Source organism: Hibiscus syriacus, unplaced genomic scaffold (genome assembly GCF_006381635.1).
Source record: "Hibiscus syriacus cultivar Baekdansim isolate YM2019G1 unplaced genomic scaffold, ASM638163v2 tig00110332_pilon, whole genome shotgun sequence".
Taxonomy (NCBI): domain Eukaryota; kingdom Viridiplantae; phylum Streptophyta; class Magnoliopsida; order Malvales; family Malvaceae; genus Hibiscus; species Hibiscus syriacus.
The window spans coordinates 989787-995786 of NW_024062688.1; the positions used below are offsets into that span (position 1 = coordinate 989787).

Sequence of the window (6000 nt, forward strand, 5' to 3'; positions counted from 1 at the left end):
CTGAACTTCATATAAAATTTTAATTATATTTTTTTTATAAATTTAAATAGTTAAGGATAAATTTATAGTTTACCTTCGTAGAATTTTATTATTAAATGACAGAATAAGGATATTTTGAAGAAAAAAAATTTAAGGGCATTTTAATTTAAACGTCGGTAATCCAACAATACCTAAAGAAAGAGAGGTAATGTCATTCCCAGTAATATATCCAAAAAATCTACTATTTATAATCTTATATTACCGGGAATGAGATTCTCATGCTAACCAAACGAGAGAATGTAAATTTTATTCCTATGATAATCCCATATTCTCCAAACCAAACACCTCTAAGTGAATAAAATTAGAATGGTTAGCCCATTTTGATGGGAGAAAATATTTTAACTGATCTTCCGTTTTATACCTTAAATTAAGCTTCCTTAGCCTGGAACTACCCGATGTACAAAACAAAACACTTTCCTGTTTTGAAAAAGAAATAAAATGGTTTTTCTCCTAAAAATTCCGCCATGAAAGCAGCTTGAAGAACCGTGACTAAATCCCTTGGGCATTTCTCTTTAAACATCAGTAATCACCAAATGGGTTCTACTGTACCTCTTCAAGACCTCAATCTACGGAGATCCTTCCCAAACCACCACCAACAGCATCGCCGGCGTCAAACTTTTAACACCTAAACTTGAACCCAAGCAAGAACCTTTCGACGAAACTCCACCTACCCATTTCCAACAACAAAACTTCCTCTTTTCTCTTTCCCCTTCTACCCTGATTTTCCTTCTAATCCGAAACTGCTTTCCTTCTAACGTTTCCCCTTCCACCGACGACCAAAACGCCTTGTACTCCGAGTATTTCCGAATCTCCGAGCTCTTCCGTTCCTCTTTTGACGAAAACTTACAAAAATATGGCGACGAAGTGCTTGAGCCAGATTCTCGGGCCATAGTACCTGTACCCGAAGAACCGCTACCTAGCTCCGAAGTTACTGCGGCTAACGCCTGCAACCCGGACCAAGCTCTATCCGTCGTCGTTTCACGTCGCAAGGCCGGGAGATCCAATGAGCTGGTTCGGGTGACAAATTTGGGTATCGAAGATGAGATGTATTTTCGGGATGTCGTTAGAAGAACCCGAATGATGTACGATTCCATCCGCATTTTGGCCACCACGGAGGAAGAAAAGAGGACGGGCCCGGGGAGTGGGAGACGCGCGCGGGGAGATTTGAGGGCCGCCGCCGTGATGAGGGACCGGGGGATGTGGTTAAATCGTGATAAAAGAATTGTGGGCGCTATCCCAGGCATTGAAGTAGGAGACTTGTTCTTTTCAGAATGGAGCTTTGTATGATGGGGTTACATGGCTAGTTCAAGCAGGGATCGATTACTTGCCTGGGAGCCAAAGCTCAAATGGACAGCCAATAGCCACCAGCATTATTGTTTCGGGTGGTTACGAGGACGATCAAGATGCCGGCGACACGATAATATACACAGGTCATGGCGGTCGAGATAAGTTTTCGAGGCATGTATGCATCAGAAGCTTGAAGGTGGTAATTTAGCTCTAGAAAGGAGTATGTATCATGGAATTGAGGTGAGAGTTATTAGGGGATTAAATATGAGAACAAAGTTCGGGTAAAGTCTATGTTATGATGGTTTATAAAATTATTGATTGTTGGTTCGATGTGGGGAAGTCCGGTTTCGGTTTATAAATATAGATTGTCGAGATCGATGGGCAACCTGAGATGGGTAGTTCGGTTATTAGGTTTGCCGAGAGTCTTAAGACAAGGCCTTTGTCTGCTAGGACGGGTTTTTTGACTCTTGATATGTCTATGAGAAAAGAGAAAGTTCCGGTTTTTTTTATAACGACATTGATGGTGATCATGATCCTATGTGTTATGATTATCTTGTGAACACAGTGTTTCCTCACATGTATTTAGTCAAGCAAGTAATGGTACGGATGTCAGGTGTTTCGGGATGCACCGAAGGGTGCTTTTGTTCTATGAAGAATGCTGGTGATTTTGCTTATGATTATAATGGTTTCTCATGAGAGGGAAACCAGTGATATTTGAATGTGGGAATTTCTGTCATGCCCACCAACTTGTCGGAACCGGGTTTCACAACACGGGTTGAGAAACAGATTGGAAATATTTAGGTCAAGAGAAACAGGTTGGGGAGTTCGATCCTTGGACTTAATACAGCAGGTGCTTTCGTATGCGAATATACAGGTGTCGTTCTAACTAGGGAGCAAGCGCAAATTTTCTCGATGAATGGCGATACATTGATTTATCCTATCGATTTTCTGAACGATGGACAGAATGGGGGGATTTGTCCAAATATTTTCAGAATATGTGCATCCATCATATCCCTCAATTCCACCATTGGATTTTGCAATGGATGTATCAAGATGAGGAATGTTGCTTGTTTATTAGTCATAGTTCGAGACCAAATGTTCTAGTGCAATATGTGTTGTTTGATCACGATAACTTGATGTTCCTCACCTTGCTTTTTGCAATGGAGAATATCCCTCCTATGAGAGAGCTTAGCATCGACTATGGTAGGCTGAGAATGGACCGGGAAGCTCTCTACTTGTAACTAAATAGCTTGAGGATGTTTTTCGAGTTTGTGGGTGCAGCTGGGCAGTGATACTGGTGCACTGAGGTGAGCTTACTTATAACTGCTGCAAGCTTTCCATTCATATTCTGATTCTTAATTCATACAAGTATCTGTGTGTCCATCTTTTACTTAAAATTACTCTTGGTTTTGTCTTTCTCATGCTTTCTCTTGGGTTAGTTCTCCATTGCTTTCCAAATCAACAATAGAAGTCATGCACTTTTGGTACTAAAAATAAAGAACAAGGTTGAAAAATAGCTTTCCTATAAAAAGTGCTTTTCCAACCAGCTTTTAGAAAAGCTAAGAAAGTTAGCTTTGACTTTTGGATATAAATTAAATAGGCAAAATGTCAAAAAAATACCTCTAGCGTTTGACTAAATAGTCATTTGACTTTATTTTTTTTTTAGCATTTGGCTCACCGTTCATTTGGGGCAGAAGGCCCCCCTCTCTGGATGAAAACCGTTACTTAACATACGACCCTTTATAATGGGTTATTTTACCTAAAATGAAATGTCGAGGGTCAAAATGCTCCATAAAAAAGAATAAGAGCCAAAGACAAACTAAAGAGATTTTGTCCGAGGCCAAAATGCTCCTAAAAGAGAAAGGGCCAAATGATCATTTTGGTAAACATTGGAGGATAATTTTGGCATTATGCCTATAAATCATAAAAATATCATTTAACTTATTTTTTACTATCTAACATAATGTCTAACACAGATATTTTAACTTTTTGAAACGCATTTTAAATTACTGATCACACTTTTTACAACACTTTTGCAAAGCACTTTATCAAAATCCAATAGTAATGTAGAACTGGCCTTAGTCTAGTTGTCTTTCTTGTCGCTTGTTTGAAGGTGCTAGGACCATCATTCCTCCTTCCGTTGTGCAACTCCATAATGTACATATCAAGTAGTCAACCATATAAAAAAAGATAGAACCTTATTTCTGATGCAATCCCTTATCTAAACAAGTATTTTATTTTATATATGCCGTTTGCTTTTATGCGGTTTATGTAATAGGGCCTCGTTAGAAACCCCTTCATAACTCGATCAAACTGAAGTTCATTATTTGAAGGGGGAAAGAGTGCCTGACGTTTTATTAAGAAACCAACAAGTATAATAGCATATCTGAAGATATATTGGAAATATCCCTTGTTCATTTTTTCCCATTTTTAGATTGAAAATGATAGAACCTCATGCATTATAATGTTTCTTTTAATCATACGTTATAATGATTACTGTCGACGGATGCGTTTTATGAAAGCGTTAAACATCAAATGATCCATCTACAAAAGTTATTCACGTCTGTTTGCTCATTTCTGATGATTTTCTACAGGTGGGGATTTGGAGAATTGTTTCATCTGGCTCCTTGAAATTTCTTTGGTTGGTCCTCGTCATTCCCTTTGAATGTTGCTGCCAATGGTGGTAAGATTCGGCTTACCTGCTGCTGCGATCTTACATTTTTATTGCTTCAGTTTCGCAGTGTTTAGAAAAGAGGGGACGTGGTAAATGAAACTTTTAGGAGATTATGGTTTGCTGCTATGCTCTGATGCTGACTACTGTTTATGACCAAAAGCGAACTCTCTTAATGTAACATTATTGTACCTATTAAAACATTATGGTCTAAGATGACTTGCAATGAAATATTGTTAAGAATTTCAGATAGAGGGCAGTTAATAAACAATGACACTTATAAATTTTATTACCTTTGTTAATCAAACATTCGTTAATGTTATCAACATTTGAGAATAATTTTTAACTTGCAACTCCCAAGAGATTTCAACTTAAATCTTAAAGACTTTAAACAATCTCTTCAAAAAAGAAATTGTCGTTATACTTGGTAATTGTCCTAATTCAAGAAATAATTTTTGAGAGGATTATTTTGAGATTTTTTTTCTCCCAACACATCATCTCATTTATTTTGCCAATGTTAAAAGTGAACTTAAAAAATTTGAGACAAACATATAAAACACTTTAGGGGTAAAAATAAATTATAAATAAAAATATTAAAAATATATCTAAAATATATATGAATTTAAAATTTTAAAAACCGGACATGAATATATATCAGACCCATATTTTTAAAAATGTATTCAAAAAATTTGGTAAGTCCTTAAAAAGGCACATCTCCACACCTATATGGCCATACACGAATATACTGTCGAAGATTATGACGATCAAACACAAAAAAAAATGAAAAGTGAGAGCAACATGAAAAAAGATATTTATGTGTTGAGGGTGAAAATGAACTTGGATCAGCGATCTTTTAAACAAAGAACGAGTAATTATTCAAAACCTTCTGTCTTACCAGTATTATGTTCCATAACAGAAGGAGTTGAAACAAGAAGTATGATCCATAATCAAAACCAAGAACAACCAACCTATCAATAATGAACTGCAAGTTCCTTGTACTCTTCACCACCAATGGCTAATTCCATTACATGCTGAGGGTTCACAATCCCACCTTCCTCCAAGAACAAAGTCGGTAAATTCTTCGAAAAACCGCTCACAAGTGCCACTCCGTCCTGGTTAGCAACCACTGGAGTTGAAGATTAGTTCCTCAGGTTCCAAAACACGATCTCCGGCACCCTTTTGTACCCACTCTCATGAACTTCTGTTGTATGACTTCATAATCAGTCTTCCATAGGTTATGCTTGTTCTTCCCCACTCCTTTTGACGCTCCTCCCAAGTCATTTCATCCTCACCGTTACCCTGATTATCCATGTTATCCAAATATTTAGAATGATTCCCATTGGCATCATCAAATTCCATATCACTGAAAACGAATACCCTCTTTATTAGCTGTTCTTCACTGAGCTTTCCCTCCACCACAACTGCTAATATCTGATCGAACACTTTCTGAAAATCCGTGTTACCACCCCACTCCATGTTCCTAACAAACTCGGTCTTGGCTTTAAGAGTGTCTCCTTCAATCAAATGAAGCTCGGGATTTTCACTAAAAGTGTTCACTTTTCCCTTCCAAGGCTCCTCACTGAGCTCAACAATCCAAGTGCCGCCGAAACCTCCATTGGTATCCCTTCCACACTCCCAGAAACATCACTAACCGCAATGCAGTTGGTTAGCTTCCCCTTCTCAGCGACATAGTCCACCATTCTCTTTCACTGTAGCTCCTCCACCTGCTCTCCATCTTTGTCTTTCAATGACCCAATTATTTCGTGTGGAAGCAATGCTCCAGCAGAAATCTTTGCATTCCCGGTCTTTACCTGCTCAAGGTACTCCCGAAACCTCTCATTATCATGCTTTGCGAACAATGACTTATAATTCTACATTGCAACAGATGCCACCCTATTGTAAGGAGGTGTGTTCCATTTATTTGCACTCATGTAAACCTCCGGCAACTGAAGCGCCTCATGCAACGGAACAAGCACTTCGGTATTTGAGGGGTGAGTTCGCAT

The 6000-nt window shown here is 38.2% G+C and overlaps 2 pseudogenes; one reads left to right on the forward strand and one right to left on the reverse strand.

Annotated features, from left to right (window-relative positions):
• Nucleotides 1-493: 493 nt before the first annotated feature.
• LOC120119970 lies at nucleotides 494-4248 on the forward strand (annotated as a pseudogene).
• Nucleotides 4249-4966: 718 nt separating this feature from the next.
• LOC120119199 lies at nucleotides 4967-6000 on the reverse strand (annotated as a pseudogene).